Source organism: Canis lupus, chromosome 34 (assembly GCF_048164855.1).
Source record: "Canis lupus baileyi chromosome 34, mCanLup2.hap1, whole genome shotgun sequence".
Taxonomy (NCBI): Eukaryota; Metazoa; Chordata; class Mammalia; order Carnivora; family Canidae; genus Canis; species Canis lupus.
The window spans coordinates 12,873,628-12,893,007 of NC_132871.1; positions in this window are offsets into that span (position 1 = coordinate 12,873,628).

Sequence of the window (19,380 nt, forward strand, 5' to 3'; positions counted from 1 at the left end):
GCCAAAGGCAGATGCTCAACCACTGAGCCCCCTGGGGGTCCCTGGAATGTGTCATTTTATTGTCACTGCAGATCTGCGAAGTTTCATCCTCGTTTTGGAGGTGAGGAAGGTGAGGCTCGGCGAGGCTACACTCCAAGCCGCCCTTGCAGTCAAAGGGGAGCAGAATAGGCCGCCCCAGAATGTGCTGCTTTGGCGTGAGGATTATTTTGAGCCGAAGGCAACAGATGCTGGAGGATCAGCAGATGCGGGAAGAGTTCTCTGCCCTCCGTGGATCTGCCTAAAAGGGGGCATAGAGCCCCCTTTTTGGAGGTACCCCCTCCTCCCACCAGGAAGGGAAGAGCAAGATGGGGAGCTGGCGCTGGATTAAGCCCGCATAAACAGACCTTAGGAAAATCTCACCTTCCATTAGTCTCCCTGCATATTTTCTGGTTCCTTCCCTGTGATGGGTCTCCTTTGAAGCTCAAATCCCCTTGCCTTCATTAAAATGGCACATTAGCCTCTGGGTTTAACTAACTTTGGTGAGTTTGAGGTTTTTTTCCTCCCAGGCCCGTAAATATTAACACAAGTCCTGTGCCTTCTCCTGGAAATCTGGCCTTTGTGAATCCAATTCAGGGGCCTTAAGCTCAGAGGGTCCCCAATGGGGTAAAAGGCAGGTTGTCCGTGGGCCCTGGAAAAACCTTGCCCTTGCTCACTAGCCCTTGTCCTGTCTGTCCCCCATCCCTGCCCTCAGCCAGACCCTCAGCTGGCTCGGCTATTCAGGGGGGAGCTTCCCCAGGGCTCAGGGTCCCTGGTCAGGCCCCTTTTCCTTAACCCCTGCTCCCAGGGGGCTTTCTGCAGGAAAGGTCTGAGTGTGCCCAACTCTTGCGTGAAGACTTTCAGTGGCTCTTCCCACCAAGGCAAGTCCCCACTCTCCAGACTTCCTTCCTGGGAACATTCTGGGCTCCTTTGGCCCTTGCTTTCGCCCCAGCCCAGATTTTCCTCCCTCAAGCGTGGCCATCTGCACTGATGATCCACTGCACTCATCTGTGCAGGCTCATCCTGGACAGCACCTCCTCTGTTAGGTGGCTCCCAGGGGGGGTTAGTCACCTCCTCCCCTGCTCCCCGCCTGCTCCTCTCCCAGAGGCCTTGCGACACTGCGTTCTGATGACCTGTTTCCACACCGGGCTCCCCTCTGCACCCCAGGCCTGTGTACTCCTTGAGCACAAGGACTGCAATGTACTCCTCCGGGGCCCCCAAGGCCCAGCCCAGAGGGTGGCAAGGGGCGGGGAAACATGTCATAAAGGAGAGGCTGACAGCTGGCTTCACTCCGAGTGATTAAACAACTGGCTCTTAGACATCCCACGTATACGAAGTTATTTTGCTAGAATTGTAATATTTCAGAACTGGAAAGCATCTTAGAGTTGGTCTTCCCCAGTCCTATCAACGTCATGGCCAGGAAGGGGATGGTCCAGAGCGGGGACGTCACTGGCCGGTGGTGATGGGCAGTCCCCTGCTCCTCTGCTTCAGAGTCCTGTGTGTCAGGCGCTGGTGGAGCCCGACACTGGGCGGAAACATCACCTTCGTACTGACCCCTGCTATTGCCCTATTGTGTCTGTGTGATGAAGGAAATGGCCATTTCCACTAAGAACACATGTTTTGATTTTGTTTTTAAAGATTTTTATTTATTTATTCATGAGAGACCCAGAGAGAGAGGCAGAGACACAGGCAGAGGGAGAAGCAGGCTCCCCGCGGGGATCCGGATGGGGACTCGATCCCGGGACCCCAGGATCACACCCTGAGCTGAAGGCGGACGCTTAACCGTTGATCCCCCCAAGCACCCAGTCCACTAATAACACATGTTTGTGGTACTTTCATTTAGTGTCCTGGGCACTGCTGACATTGCTAAATCAGGACAATTTTAGAAAGTTTATTTTTATGTGGCAAGATTATTAATGGCACTCTAAAATTATTAATGTCGCCTATTATAAACGATGAGAAAAGGAACCCTTAAATGCTTTGTTTTGCCTTTCGAAAGACCTCCTTGAATATCAGAGAATGCTAGAAATCAAAAAAAAAACTTCACCTAATGTTGCTATGAAATGATTCCTTTTTCTGTTTGTGTGTGTAAAACCTAAGAATGAACTATATTAATTTATTTTTTTCTAGATTTCTTGAGGTATGATTGATAAATAAGAACTGAATATATTGAAGGTGTACAACATGATGTTTTGATATATGCGTGCATTGTAAAATGATCACCACAATCAAGCTAATTAACATATCCATCACCTCACATAGTTACCTTTTAGTGTGTGTGGTGAGAACATTTGAGATCTACTCACTTAGTAAATTTTAAGCACACAGTACAGTATTATTAACCAGTCACTATGCTGTACATTATTCATAATCGAAACTACATAATTGAAACTTTGCGCTCTCCGACCAACATCTCCCCATGCCCCTACCCCAAAGAATTAGTCTTTTCCGTGTTGCATCATTGTTAATGATTCACACAAGTCTAATTTTATTTTGGAGGAAATAAGGCCTTTGATATAAAATAACCGACGGTGATCGCTTGCATCTGAAGTGTCATGCGGGGGCAAAACCTTCCCTGGTGCAGACTTGAGAGTCGTGTTTCTTGAGACTTGTTTCTTGAGACACTCTTGAGAGTGTTTCTTGAACAGAGTGAGCATTTATTATTTTGTTTATATTGCATTTTCCTTCCCTTCTGAGATTGTGTTTTGGGAAACTCTGGGTCTAATATAGGATTTAAAAGGGAGTTGCATTTTTTGAATTTGACCTCACCTCCCTGGCATTGTGCTTGTCACCGGACGGGAAGCTGGCAGGAGCCAGGCCAATCACAGGACTCTACTTCCCGGGAACAATGATTGGTCTGAGAAGGGGCACATGTCCTGAACTAGACTGATGGGCGTCTTTCCGTGGCATTTATGACAACAGAAGCTGGTCAGAGGGAAAAAGAGGGTCTTTACTCTTTGCTTCTGGGAATTTGCAAATATATGAACTGCAGGTAGCTCTGGTTTTAGGCAGGTAGTAGGTAAAGATGATTTGCAAGAATGAAGTCAGCCAGCAGAGAGAAGCAGAGAGAAAGGAGGAGAGAGAGGGAAGAGAAAGAGAACCTTTTGGTAGTGTTGGGGGCCCGGTCCAGTTGTGTGTAAGACATCTCTCTTCTTGGGCTCTGGTATCAGACAACGAGGTACACTTTTTGTTTTTGCTAGTTTGTGCTTTGAGGCTTTACAGTGAACCATTCAAAGTGTTTTAACACATAGAGATTTTGTTTTGCTTTCTTAGATAAACAAGTTAAGCAAATATGCCTTCCCTACCCTAGTATGGAGATCACATTCTCTGCGTGACACGTATTTACGAGCATGCCACAGAATTTTTTTTCTAACATCTCTCTTACTTCAACGTTGACTCTACATCCTATGTGTAATAGGAAATTAGAAAAATGGAATTTGAGAAAGGTGGCCTAGCCACGTGGTCAGCTCATCCAGCTGCCAGGAAGTCCAGCTTTCCAAGCACATTTTATTATTATTATTTTTTTAAACTAACCAGTTTGAGGCAAAAGCTTTTGTGGAAATGCTTTAGCCTATGGAGAAGAACTGGCTCTCTCAAGAAGCAGCCTAGAATAGCAGTTAATGCCTTTGAAAAAAATTGTTTTGTCTCGAGCCCATGATCAGAGGTAATAAGAGAACAGTGAATAAGTGCATTAATCAAATAAAAGATTTGCATTTTGTGTTAAGTTCTGGAAATTTGAAAGCAGGACAACTGAAATGGATTTCACTCAGCATAGTTTGCTTGATGGGGAAGGGGACTTAAAATCCCTGTGGTTTTGATTTCCTTGAGATTTTTCTGCAGGAAAGAGCTATGGTCTGGTGCCTGGGCAAAAGAAAATGAAAAGAAAAAAAAAATCACTGCAAAAGTCATAATGCTGGCACAGTGCGCTTGGGCACCTGAGAATGACACGGGCAAGGAAAACCACTTTTTCTCAAACACTGTCTACTGGCTTTTGAATTGATTCTTGTCTGGCGTTGTTCTTTCCACAGGCAAAGGGGAAAACAGTAGAAAATTTCTATCAAGTTCTGCAGAGCCAAGGGCAGACCACGCTCAGATAGTCTGACTTTCATATTTAAAACTTTATTCTGAATGCATTCGTGTTTAGAAGGTTCGTATAATTTTGAACATAAACAGGAATAGAGACGTGCACTGAATTTAAACTCTTCTGTTTGCAACCTTCCCCTTGCCCAGAATCCAACAGATGCCTGATGGGATAGCTGGCAGGAGGCTTGGATGAAGTCATCAGGGAACTGTCTGGCTAGTGACTCATGATTTAAGTTTGTTTAATTGTTTTGGCAAAGTCAATATGTTGCTCATGTGTAGAAATAGAAATAATGAGGATATTTGGGTTGATGCTGTTCCCTGATTTTTTGAAGGAATTGCAATAGGATTTTGGTATTTTGCAATAGAATGGAGATTGGGACCTGGGGAAGGAAGACATTGGGTGACGACATCCGTTGTTTAACTACAAGTTTTAATGAAAACTGTCCTCCGGGAAAAGAAATTCGATCCTTTAGAAAACAGTCTTAGAATATAGAGAAAATGGCAGATTTTTTGATAACTTTCATTTATGAATATTAAAATGCTTAGTAGCTGGAAGTTGTTTTGTGAATAGAAACATAATTTTCTTGTTAACTATTCCTGTTTGTATTTTTGTGTATGTCTGTTTATCGTGACACCTAATTTACCAATATTTCTCAGTTAGCTGCAACTTTGTGGAGACCCAAAAAAGTGAGAAAAGTAGCCAAACTCGATGCCCCCAAGTCCATTAACAAATTCCCTTGCCCTTTACCATGGTTGTTCTTATGATCTTCTAGTATTTTCTGTCTTGAGTAAAACCCTAGAGCTTCCCTGTCCACCCGCTTGCAGGAACCAGATCCCTAGGATCCCTCCCCTGGCTCCTTCCATCATCTTAGATCATCCCTCCAGGTCATGCCACACTGACTTCTGAATAGCTCTCAAATTGTCTACCCCACTTCACCCAAGGAGGTTCTTCACTTATTTTGTGCAATGGACACCTTTTGCAGTCTGGAAAAGCCTATGGACTACTTTTTAGTATAAGACTTAAATTCATTAAATAAAATAAATATGATTACAAAGGAAACTGATTCCATTAAAAATACAGTTATCAAAATATTTTAAAAATTGAATTATAATAATATATGTGCTTCTTTATTAATGCCTCCTGTAACATGATATCGCGGCAGGCCTAACAACTACAGTAATTTTCCAGGAGTGATGAGCGTAAGTGATATCTTGGTATGTCTCAGCAACAGTGATTTGAAAACGCCTGAGATTCCTCTTGGTTATGGTCACAGGTGCTGCTGATACTGCTGGGGTTTGTTGTCTACGCTCGTCATGGAAGGAAATATTAAATTTCATTCCAAAGTTGGTGGAAAGCAAGATGTACTTGTTTTCCCGCCCAAGTTCACAGATGTCTGCAGAGCCCACATGGAGGACTCCTGCCTCAGTCCAAGCCACCATCCCTGGGTGGTGGCACGCTCTCTTACTGGGTGACTGCACGCCTGCCCACGTCCAAACTGTTCTCCACTCTGCAGCCAAGGTAGTGTTTTCAAAATGCAAAATTTGTTGTTGCCTGTCACCCCCCCCCCCACTTATATCTCCATTGTTCTGAGAATGGATACCAAAAGGCCTGGGTCTCAGCCATGGGGGTCTTGTGTCATGGGTTCCCTTCATCCTCTTTGACCACCGGCCTTTTGCATGTGTTTCCCTCTGCTAGGAACACTCCCCCAGCCCTTCCTCATGGTGCTGACTCTTTAGATCAGCTCAACCATCACTTACTCAAGGAAGCCTTCTCTGGCCTCCCTGATACTTCCAGGGTCTCTTGCGTCACAGCTCCCTCATTCTTTTTTTTTTTAAGATTTTATTTATTTAAAAATAAATAATAAATAATAAATTTTATAAATTTTATTTATTTTAATAATAAATTTTATTTATTTATTCATGAGAGATACAGAGAGAGAGCAAGAGCCAGACAGCCTCGCAGAGGGAGAAGCAGGCTCCATGCAGGGAGCCCGATATGGGACTCGATCCTGGGACCTGATCCTGGGACTCCAGGATCACGCCCCCAGGCCAAAGGCAGATGCTCAACTGCTGAGCCACCCAGGGATCCCCAGCCCCCTCATTCATAAGAGGTGATATTGTGTTTATTTCAGTGATCTTTTGACTAATGTCTTTGTGCACTCCCCGCTGTGGGTTCTATAAGAACCAGCTTCTATGCTGTCTCTAGGACAGTGCCTGGCACATAGCAGAGCCTCATTAAATACTTGGAGAATGAAGAAATGAGAATGAACCATTCTAACAAGCATTTCAGAAGCAGAAAGTGGAGGGGCTTGGGGTGAGGAGGAAAGAAGAGTGTTAGAGACACCTGACAGCAGGGAGAAGTGATCATCTCATTCTCTGGGTTGTGGAGACAGAAATCCTCCAGCAGGCGAAGAAGTAACCCCAAACAGATGCTCCTCCCTCCCAGATCCAAGCCTTTCAGTGTAACACAAAGAGGAGTTCTATGTACATTAGTAGGCCCCGAGAGCACCACTGTGTTATAGGAGAGAATGTTAACTTGCATTTCTAAGGCCAACCCTAAATATTAAGAAAAAATTAAATTATTGTAGTCACATATTAAAAAAGATATGTCATAAAAGTGATTAAAATTAAGATTAGCTTTTGAAAAGATTATGTGGAAAATAATACATGAGGTCAGATGACTATGCTGTGTGTGAATATATATGTACATATATATATGTGCATGTTATGTAAATGTATACATATATATTTATTTGTTTTCTGGAAATATATTCTTTGATGCCAACACCTAGATATTTAATTTCCTTATTAGATATATATATTTATTTATTTATTTTAAAAATATTTTATTTATTTATTCATGAGAGACACAGGGATAGAGAGAGAGGCAGAGACACAGGCAGAGGGAGAAGCAGGCCCCATGCAGGGAGCCCAATGTGGGACTCGATCCTGGGACTCCAGGATCATGCCCTGGGCTGAAGGCAGGCGCTAACCCACTGAGCCACCCAGGCATCCCCTCCTTATTAGATCTAAAACAAATTCCTTCAACAATGTAACTGAGAAATAGAATATTTGGTGGGTTGTTGATAGGAGTGGAGAATGATATCATTGAGGCCAAAGGAGGGGTAATTTTTTCGCGCACTGAGTGGTGACATTGTGTTCTATGACATAGATTTCGCTCCCACCTCCAACTAGACAGGGTGCATATGCAGGTCTATGGAATTGGATAAAAGTGTGTGGATGAAGACTAAGTATTCATCCTTGATAGTTAAGAAATAACCCAAGGTTGACTTAAAAACATAGTTTTGAGTACCTACCACACGTAAGGCTTAGCAGTAGGTACTGGGACGGGTGGTGATCCCATGAGCGCATTGGATCTATTTTCCTATGTGAATGATGTGCTATTACTGGAGTTGGGCTGTTGTATGGGGGTTCTTTTAATGGGGAAAAGTGTATAAATGCTAATCCTCGGCTAGCAAAAGGCAGCATGTTTTCATTCTGAACATTCATAGCAAAAGATGATCATTAGGCATTTACCCTGCACACGTTCAGCCTCTGAGGCTAATCTTGGAGCTGTGTCTCCCGAGAGACGGATCTCTCTGAGCTGTTCCAGGGAACACTTCTTCACCATCTGGGAAGCACCTCACAAACACTGCCCAGGGTGTGGGCTCAAACAAAAAGTTAACTGATTGGCTTATTTCCATATCAACTGCTCATCATTTACTTAAAGCAAAACTACATAAAATCCTCCTTCCAGTGGATCCAGTTGGTGAATCCAATCCGGAAAACTGACAAACTGTGTTAGCTGGGGCGGAGGCCCAGGGTCCAGCCATCAGTGACTCCTTGGGCCTATTTTTATTTCCTCTTTTCCACTGAGTTTGGATTCAGCAGCCTGAAACAATGCCTATGAAGCTGTCACACTCTGTGGTGTCAAAGCGACTCAAACACCTTTGGGCTGGGACCATTGAAATGATGGACTGTTCCGGTCTTCCCTCCTAATGCTCATTTAATGCCTATTCAGGGAGCACTTCATTTACACATCATTTACATGCTGGGCTTATGCAATTTGGGGTGAAAATTCAGTGTTGCTCTTGCATGGGAGCCACGTTTTCATTTAAATAAGATGAGCCCCTTGTACCCTGAGCGCAGACCTGCTCGTGTAATTCTAAACTATTTGCAGAAAGACGTATCATGGATCACATGACAATTTTTAATGAAAACAAAGCTCAGGTTTCAAAGGAGGAAATATCGGCTGAAACAAGAAAACAATATTTTGCATCTGGCAATTCTTAAGGAGAATTCAGAAGAATTACAGTCGTGTGTAGTAAGCTTTAGCTAGAGGTTTTATCACCTTATCTATGACTTAGGTTTGCTAGATAGTAGGGGTACAACTGCCCGTCTAATGCCAACCTTGGAGTAGTCAGTCAAGCCATTATGCAGTGTATCCTGCCTGAGACATCTGGAAGATTGTTTCTGATCTCTATGCTGTAGAATTAAAAGATGTAGAAGGTGGCTTTGTGCATATACAGAAATAATCCAGATTAAAGATTTTAAAATATAGAAAAGACTATAATGGTGCCTGGACATCTCATCATACCCAGATATTGAAACAGAAGACAATTCTTTTTCAAGTCCGAGTTCTGCTATGTTGAAGGAACTAGTGGGTGACAAATGAGATCTCTTTCTTTAGAGGTTAGATAAATAAAGACATGCATTTCACTTACTTCAGGTGATTATAAATGACCAGGATGAGAATTTTAAAGTCATCCGCCGCAAGGATAATATCAATTGCTTGTAGTCTATTTTTGTGTTTTAATGGGTGTGTAAAGCAACACAGCATGCAATTTCTTAGACTGTTCTTTTAATTAAAGTTGGAAATGAAAGCGTTATTTGGGGGATGTTTCTCTGAATGAAGAATATTGACATTTTTAATTGAACTCTGCATTGAATTTCTGAGGGAATGGAATTCAGGGCTTTCACTCCAACCGCATGGGGTACTTTCCCAGGCTAATAACTGATCATTTCAAGAGTCAAAAGGACTGCAACTGGGTTTTGATGTGAGAAAATGCACTACTGTATTTTAAGAGCTTATTTGGCGGTGGTTTGAGATACATGAACAACAAATAGATTTCAAGGTAGAGCACTGCTTTTACTCGTTTACAGAGGATGGCGTAGCTGGCGATTATCCAGCCCGTGTAAATGGTACCTGTCCGAGCCCACCTCCATTCCACACCTGTGGTTTAGAAATGCCCATTCCCCTCTGTGATTCCGAAGCAGGAGATGACTGTGTACCTAAGTCACAATTCCATTCTACCTTTCAGGGCCTTCATGCACATAAAACTTTGGGGTTCAGTGGTTTGGGGGGAGTGTCTTATTTCTGGCCTCCACATCTCAAGATGCACGTCTAGAGGGGCCTTCATTATACACACGAGCGAGGTCTTCAAGGGGTCTGCAGGCCCTGCAGGAAAGTTAGAAGAAGAAAACAGAAGAAACATGGGAAATACAAACACCGAAAGACAGTTTCCTGACCTATAGGACAGGAGGTTTCCCTGTGGCCACCAGAGAGCCCTCCAGCACCCCACAGCCCCCTGCATGGGGGGGTCACGGGCCCCCCGAGTAGCAAGTGCAGAGCTAGCTGTAGATAAAATACTGACGTGGCTCTGGTTTGTCTTTTGCTTGTTTGGCCTCCCTGGTCTGCACTGGGTTTGTGGGTTTTTTTGTTTTCTGAGTTTTTTGCCCCCACTAGCTTCACTTCCCCTCTTCTTCCACTTCAGGGGCCAGCATCCCCTTTGCTCTTTTTATGCTCCTTCAGCTGGTGAGGCCCACCCCCCTGGACCAGGAGCCCGGGCCACTGGGCGGCCACCACCGAGTGGGTGCATTCTCCACTTGGGTTCTCCACCCCTTGAGGCTTGGGTTTCAGATACACCCTTCCAGGCCCTGGAAAGCACCAGACCAGATGGCTGCAGGTTAGTGGTGTGGGTGCCGAAGCCAGGAAGGAGGAGGCGGAGATGAAATTTTGTGTATTCTTGCTCGCTCATCTTTTTACAAACCTGGTTTCACAGCAGTGGTGGTGGTGGTTGTTTTGAATCTTATCATAGAATCAACATCGGCCCTGGTGGATCGTCTGTATTTTATTTTAGTTTTCTGTTTCATTCATATCTGCATTTATATTTTCATCACCCTTTTTTTTCTCTTTCTTTTAACTTCCTGAATTGCTTAGCTAATTAATTCTTAGTTTTTAAATTGTCTAACTTATACATATAGAGTTTTCTATCTTTGCTACTTCCGCAAGGTTGGATGTGTAGTATTTTCACTATCATTACTTCCTATTTCTAAATGTCCATGATTTTTTTCTTGAGTGATCAAATGTTTCTTCTTAAACTTTCCAAATATGTGGTTTCCCCCCTCATCTTTTTGTTATTGACTTCTAATCCCTCCCAATTAAATTGTTTTATGGTCACAGGACAGGTAGTATTTGACATGGAATTTTTTTTAATTTAAATTTTAATTTAATTTAATTTTTTTAACATGGATTTTTAAAAAAAGATTTTATTTCTTTATTTGAGAAAGAGAGAGAGAGAGAGATCATGAGTCAGAGAGGAGGGGCAGAAGGGGAGGGAGAAGCAGACTCCCTGCTGAGCATGGAGCAGGACTCGATGCTCAAGTCCCCAGGATCATGACCTGAGCTGAAGGCAGATGCTTAGCCGACTGAGCCACCCAGGCATGCTTGATGTGGATTTTTTGAAATTTGCTGAAACTTGCTTGTTGGCCTAGAATTGCGTTCAGTTTTTGTAAATGTCCCACGTTTTGTGCTTCGGAAGAATGTATATTTTCTGCTTGTTGGGGCCAGGGTTCTTTCATCTGGCACATTAGCCTGGAAATGATGTTCGGATCAGCGGTGGTCTCTGTGCCTTTTGCCCCTTCCGGTTTATGTTCTAAGCTTCCTCACCTTGATTTGTGCTGCAGGAGGCTGACCTGTGTGAACTATATCAGGAGCTTCCTAGCCCTGTCCTCTTTGGGCTCAGCCAGTGGAGCTACCGGGAGGAGGGTGGAAAGAGGTAGAGAGAGGTCAGAACACTAACTCATCAGCTCCCTCCTGCTGGTCCACATTGGCAAAGACTATAATCCTTTGTTGAAGGTCGCAGAGCTTGTAGGTTCCCATCACCTTCAGCTACACCTTCTTGCTGCCGGGACCCAACTGATAAGATCTCTAGACTCATTTTGGCCTGCTTGACCTAACATCATTGAGAGAGATGGGATTAGATCTTCCTTTATGACAGTGGGTTTGCCAATATCTATAATTTATATAATTTGAGGCTCTTTTTTCCTGTTACGCGTGTGCAAGTTTTGGATTGTTGTATCTTCCCGGTGAAGTGAATCTTTTATCTTCGTATCATGGCCTTCTCAGTAGTTTTTGGTCTCAAGATCCCTTTACATTCCTAAAAATTATTGAGAACCCCAGAGATATTTTGTTTGCATGGGTTGTATCTATTCATATTTACCATGTTAGAAATTAAAGTGGAGCAAAGATTCAACTATTTATTTAATAATTCATGAAAAAATAATAGTAATATTATTACTATACTAGTATATTATTATAACATGTAATATCATTACATGTTAATACAAGTAACATCTTAAAAATCTTTTAAAGTTCTGTTTTCTGAAACAAAAAATGGAAGAGTGACATTGCTTTATATTTTTGTAAATGTCCTCAGTGTCTGGCTCATTAGAAGACAACTGGATTCTCATATTTGATTCTGCGTCTAATCTGTCGGGATGTATTGTTTTGGTTAAAGTTGAAGTATACAAAACAAAATCTGTCTTCACACAGAGAGGTAGTGAGTTGGAAAAGGAATCAGCACCGTCCGTAATAGCCTTTTCAGATAGTCATGGAAATTCATCATTGATACTACTCTCAAACTCAACAAGTATGGTTCCTAGATGGTTAATTACAATATGAAATTTGAAAACAGATCAATGAGCTTCTCATATTCTGTTATGTTATAACCCATTGATCTATCTTGTATTGAATGGATCACTTACCCATGCATAATTTTATGTTATTCTGTGTTCATTTGGAACAAAATGGTTCATCGAGCTATGGAGATCTTCTAAATGTTGACACATTTTGTTATACAGTGTAAAAAAATCACATTTGTACTGTGCATTTCGTGTAATGAACTAACAGTAGCTTCATCTCCATTTCCAATTCCCTGTTCTTAGGAAGTTATTTCTAGTCTCAGTTTTCCCATGTGTAAAACGGGGGTGATAATTATGCTTTACTCTCATGGCGTCTTGGAGGAAGAATTGAGATAATGGCTGTGAATGTATCACGCAAATGTTCAGATACAATTTAGACAGCTGTAAGGATGAAAAGATTAGCAAATCATGTCTTTATTGTCTCTTCTTTAAAAATGTCCAGGTATCAACCTTTGCAATATAGAAGTGATTATATTATCATTCATATTCTTCTATTCCTAGAGTAATTGATATAATATTCTTTTTTTTTTTTTTTTGCCCTAGGAATCAATAAAGCAAGTTGCAGTTTGAGTGAACAAAGGGACACACATTTGTCTCATTGACATATTTATTTTTCTTGAGTTTGTCCTTACTAAGAACAAGATTCAACCTTTTCATTGTATGGAAAAAGCAGCTGAGAACCAGAAGGAGTTCAGTGACTTGCCCAGGGACATAGGCCACGTGCAAGGCAGACTTGGGGCAAAGCCTTTCTTTTCTGATGCCAATGTTTGCTCCATTATACTGTCTCTCAAATTTCTAATGGCGACATTTGAGTCTCTTCAGAGGGAGGAAGAGAATGCATATGCTTATGTTTATTTTTTTAATTTCTAGGTGTCTAAAGTCATATCGTCCTTTCCTCCAATACTTTCTGAATTCATGGCACCCTTCTGAATACTTGAAGTTTTTGGTAGCACATTTGAAGGTCGACACCTCTTCAGAGGAAAAAAATGAGAACGTTGAAGAAAGTTTTCAATACTCATCACATTATTTATTTACTGACTCTTTCAGCGGCAAGTGTTCTTTGCATCGACTTGCTAACTGGCTGGGCTACACACTCTAGTAAATTGGTAAGGGCAAAGGTGTAGTGAGCTGCATGGGATGTGGGTCTCTTTTTCAGGCTGGCTTGACATTACGCCGTATTTGTTTCCTTGTATTGGCAGGAACTTGTACCAGACCCAGGGCAGCATACTGTGACCCATTCAGCTCAAGATTTTATCTAGCAGACATTGCCAGTATGTATTCTCTATTACAGCAAAAATACAGTTTACACATCGATCAAACTTTGATGGCACCCCTGGCAGGGTTCAAAGTTCACCATGGTACCAGTGCACAGAGGGGAAAGAGGTAGATGCAAGCAGTTGGTGTAATGGAAGCCTTGAGGATGTGAGGCCCTGCCTCTGCCTCCCTCAAATCCTTTCCAAAGGATCATCGTGAAATCCTCGTAGAATCTGTTCTGCCCTAGTTCCTGAACCAGCTGGGAAATACAGCCAAGTGAGGTCAGCATTACCCCTCCTCCACAGCCTTGCTTATTCGGTGGGATTTAGGATGAATTTTCTCCTCCCTTGTCTCAATAGATACAATTGGTCAGTCTTATTTGTTCTTAAGGTGCATTAGGAACAATCCCATGGCCCAAAGAAAGGACCCCCAGATATGTGAGTTGCTTTTGCATTCTCTTCTCTTGCACTACCTCCTGCTGCACCCCATCCCCTTTCCATGAAGCTACTGGCCTCTTATGAACCCCAGAGTGGTGTGTAAGGGGCAGTAAGGGGTTTCTGCCTTAATTTTGTGGGTGTTCTCCCCAGAACTAGAACCTTAACCTTGCGAGTGGGGCAGAGTAACGGGATGGGGCTGGGTAGGGTTGGTGGGGCCTGTGGAATTGAGAAATTATCTTCAAGTGTTGATCTAGTTGTGGAGAAGATGTTAGAACCTATATCTCAACTCCAGTGAACTATTCTCTAGAATCATTCCCAGAACACACACACAGACACACAGACACACACACAGACACATACATGCACACTGAGTTTCTAAGGGGCAAACTCTTTAAAGATACAAAGGATAGGGGCGCCTAGGTGGGTTGAGCATCTGCCTTTGGCTCAGGTCATGATCCCGGGGTCCTGGGATTAGGTTCTGCATCGGGCTTCCATGGGGAGTCTGCTTCTCCCTCTGCTTGTGTCTCTGTCTCTTTCTGTGTCTCTCATGAATAAATAGGTAAAATCTTAAAAAAATATATAAAGAATATAAACTTGGAACAAGAGATCACATTCTAGGGTATCCCTGGGTGGCTCAGCTGTTTAGTGCCTGCCTTCGGCCCAGGGCGTGATCCTGGAGTCCTGGGATCGAGTCCCACATCAGGCTCCCTTCATGGAGCCTGCTTTTCCCTCTACTATGTCTCTGCCTCTCTCTCTCTCTTTGTGTCTCTTATGAATAAATAAATAAAATGTTGAAAAAAAAAAGAACACATTCTAAACAATAGCCCTAACAGTGGACCCAAAATGAAATCCTTTTCCCACAAAAGAGTAAACAAACACAAACAACCCCCCCCCCCAACAAATCAATCAAATAGACTCACAAACACAGCCCTGGCAGGATCACAGACTCATTCCACAGTTCATGATACAAATATCGGCCTGAATCTTGAGCCGTCCATTCAGATGCAAGAGATCGGCTACAGTGCGAGAGGAACTGAAGATAAAATAGCCACCAAATAATTTGGAGAGAAAATGAGCCCAAATACCCAACCAACCAAACAAACAAAAATACGGATGAAAAAGAAATGGCCAAATATACCGAGTTATGTAAGAGTCTGAGAAGGAATTCATAGGGTTTCTGGAAACACAATTTCATCAAGAGCTGGAGGAAAATGAAAAGGAAGACAGCGGGCGTAATTGCCATGAGCAATCGTTTCCTGCTGAGACAGAAGAGTCTTACTATCAGCTCCGTAAGAATACATCCAGGCAAATACAGAAAACATGGAAATAAATACTTCTCATAAAACCAGGATGGGAGGACAAAAGGGCACCCAGAGACCTGCCACGTGCAGCAGAAAAGAGAGTGGGCAAAGGCCAGATAAGGTGATAATAGAAACAGAGAAGTGAGGAAATGACATCTCTGTGGGCATCATTAGGGTGAAGGAAAGCAGGCAAAGAGAAGGTGCTTAAAATGTAACAGAGCGAAGCATCCAGAACACCACAGGTCAAATCCTGTTAGAGCAAATGGTGTCACAAAGGAAATCTCTTTATAACAAAAAAGGGAGGAGAGTGAGCGCGCGAGGAAAATTGGCAGCTAGGAGTCAGGAGAACTGGGTCAAGATTCAGGGTCCCTTACCACCTGGCTCGACGTCCTTGGGTGTATCTGCTGACCTTTCTGGGTCAGGGCTCTCTGGTCTGGAGCATCAAGGACTTAGCCCAGAGGAGTGATCTGTAACTTTTCGGCAGCAGGACCCTTGTGGGCATCTGCTGAGCTATATAAATCTTCCTCTCAGAAAACTTGACATGGGCTTATGCTCCATTTTTCATACCATTTCCAGAGGGTCATCTCTATTTTGAAAGGAGATGCCAGACTTGGGGTTCAGAATTGCAGCCTTGGCTGGTCTCTTCCAGCTTGGAAAGCCTACAGTTCTAGGACTTCCGGGTGGTTAAGTGTCTGCTTATTGCACTTATTGCACAGTGTTGAATTCAACACACACAGCCCAGGGGGAAAGCAGGTTGGTGGAGGTGTGCAGAGGGGCTTCTCCTGCTAGCAGGGCGCTGCCGGTGAGAAAGGCAGTGAGGGAGGGCTAAGTGGGCTCACCGCACTTCTTCCTTTCTGCTTTCTTAGCACTGGGTTTTTTTTTTAAGCCACTTGGGTGAAATTGTAACCTAACCTACACTCAGGGCTTGTCTTGGCACAATTGCTTTTATTCTGATTATCTCATGTTCTTTGCCTTGCCTCACCCTCTCTCCTTTTCCTTTCTCTGACCTTCTCTCCTTCTCTTCCTCCCTTTTGAGGAAGTAAGGAAGTGATTAAACTAGTGCCTTGAAGGTGTGTGACTTTGCCTTGAAGGTGTGTGACTTTGTTTGTTTGTTTGTTTGTTTGTTTATTTATTTATTTATTTATTTATTTATATTTTTTGAAGGTGGGTGACTTTAGAAAGGACTTTCCAATTTGCTGGAGGTGACACCAGGAAAGAGAGAACTATCAAAAAAAATCAAAAACAAAAAACGAAGAAGTCTCTGCTGTCAAGGAATTGATAGTGTCGTTGGGAAGATGAGATATGAACACATGAAAAGCCAAGTCATGATACAGGATTAGTAGAAGAGAGAAGATGGCAGTATGGCAAGTGTCCACATGGCTGTCATGTGGATGAGCCTCATGGGTCATGATGCTATGGGTTTAAAGGAGCTGAGTCAGTGGACTTGGGAAGGTGCCGTAGAGGAGGTGGCCACCTTGGTACTCAGCGGGCCGGGCCTAGAAGGGTGAGAGTGATACGGATGGTTGGGCAGGTTCTGTGGAGAAGGAGGTAAGAGGACATTTGTCTTAGTCCACTTGGGCTGTTGGAACAAAATACCATAGATGGGGTGGAGAATAAACCATAGACATTTATTTCTCATGGCTGGGCAGTCCCAGATACAGGTGCTGCAAATTTGGTGTCTGGTGAGAACGTGTTTCCTCGATCAGACTGCTGTCTTCTCACTGTGTCCTCACGTGGTGAAGGGGCGAGACAGCTCTCTGGGGTCTCCCTTCTAACAGAAGGCCATTGTTGCCATCCATCCGAGCCCCATCCTTATGACCTAATCACCTCCCAAAGACTCTACCCCCAAATATCCTCCCACTGGGGATTAGGCTTTGACACATGAATTTTGAAAAGACACAAACAGTCTAAAGCAATATTCTTATTCGAATTCATCATGGTTCTCTCCTTTCCCTACCAGGGGCCTCCCAATTTCCAGCTCAGGTTACATTTTAGGAGACAATCAAAATGGCAGGCCACATAAAATGGACGTGGTCTTTGGACCAAGGAGAAGAGCACTCTGCTTCTACCCAGGGGGTGAGAGAAAAGGCCGAGTGGGCACTTTTCGGGGAAACCCATTCATTGATCCAAGAAGTAGTCATCGAACCCTGCTATGCGTCAGGCGTTGTGCTATGCTGTGGCAATACGGCGGTAGACAAGACATGGTGGTCCTGGCCTCTTGGAGCTCGGTGAAGGAAAGCCAGACACCGGCTTACACGGTGACTGGGAGCTCTGTACTCAGGGGACATCTGACTTTAGCATTGTTGACCTTTCTGGTTTCAGGTCAGTTTAGAAGTCTGGTACGTCCTACTTCTATTCTATCAACACCTGTCCTACCAACACCTGTTCTGCTGGTGGTTGGTTGGTGGGGGCCCCCACGAGCAGCCACTTATCTGGGAACAGGATCTCTGATTGGGGAGAATGACGAACATACTGAGGGAACATATAAAAATCAAAGCAGTACATGGAATTCCAGCATTCAGTTCCAGATTAATGAAGCTGGCAATGTGGCAGGAATACGGCATAGAAATCTTCCCGATGGTTGGAAGAGGTACATCATAGCGACTGGTGGTTTTACCAAGAATACAAATAGCAGGTAGGAACAAGTAGAGCTTTTGAAAAAATGCCAAAAACCTCGGCAGCACAACAGAGATAAATAAAATACACAGTAAAGAGGCAAAATAATAAAATACTGTAATTTGGCCTCCCAGCAGGAAGGAGGAAAGCTGAGACTGGAAGAATGGATTAGAATTCATGAGTCATTTGTTTGGTTTTGAACTGATGGAGCTCCAGCTGGCTGGAGAGGCCGGAGCTAGCGGGTTGTTCCTCCCTCCAACCCCGAGATCTCTCTAGAATGGACCGGCTGTCTCAATCTTTCTTCCATGAGGCAAACCATGTTTTAAGCAACAACTTTGTGCCCAGGACCGTGCTAGGCATTCACATGCATTACCTTCCATCTTCACAAAGTCCTGCAAGGAACATACGAGGAAACCAGGGCTCAGAGATGCAGAGTGACCTGCTCTAAGGTAGCACAGCTAGTGAGGAGGCCCCAGCGAATCCAGTCTTTCAGACTCTACTATTGGCGCCCCTCCTACTAGGTCTAGCGCCTCTCTTGGCCTGTGACCTTCTGTGCCCCTTGGCACTTGACACATGACCTCTGGTTGAGAGGCAAAGCAAAAGGTCCACGAAAGTGAGCACCAGAGAGGCATGCAGTCTAGAAATATCCTCTTCCAGGGTTAAAAGACAGGGACATCCTTTTAATTACCTACTTCTGGGGCTGCCTTAAATCAGGGTCTGCTGCGGGCATGATCTAAGAAACAGGTTGCATCTCGTAGTTCTGAAAAGTAGGAAAGTGCTTAAAACAACCCCCCCCCCCAAACTCCACTTGATGAGAGGTATGTCAAAGGCAGATAGGAGCCAAATGAAAGAACTCCCAATGGCCAGGGTGGGAACAATTTGAGTGACAAAATAAAGTGGTATTGGATCATAACCCAGAGTATAAAATAAATATCCAAGAGTCCGTAGTGATTTAAATGATCAAGTAAATAAATAAATGAAGGAGAAGACCCAAATGTCCTGTGCAGAAGAATTCCAAATAATTTATGTGGATACCTCCCCTCTCAAGGAGGTGTGCATAACTCCCCATCCCTTAAGTGTGGGCAGTGACTTCTTTCCCAAGAGTGCAATGTGGATGGAGGGAAAAGAGTAACTTTGGAGTGGAAAATCTGCCAAATACTACCTCAGCCGGATAATCAAGGTCAACATCAACAGTGCTAAGGCATGTGGATAGCATGGCTTCGGTCTTCATCCAGAGCCCCAGAGCCCCAAGAGAAGGACATTCTACAAAATGCTGCCGAAACCGCTCAACACTGTGCAAGTCACCAAGAACAAAGTCTATAAAATCTGTCAGAGCCAAGAAGAGCCTAAGAAGACCTAGGGACTAAGTGAAATGTGGTTTCCCATTCTGAGTGGGTTTCCCATCCCATTTCAGGATGGGATCCTGGAACAGAAAACAGACATTAGGTTAAAACTAAGGAAATCTAGGAAAATGTGGGTTTCTGTTAAAAATAATGTGTCAACCCTGACTCAGTAGTTGTAACAAATGTGCATATTAATGTGCTATGTTATTATTAGGGGAAATCAGGTTTATGGGATCTCTCCATACTCTCTGCTAATCTGAAACTGTTCTAAAAAATAAAATCAAATATGTAAAAAACAGGTTAAGTTCTATTAGCAAGATACTCTGAGCATGGATGTAAAATGCCTCA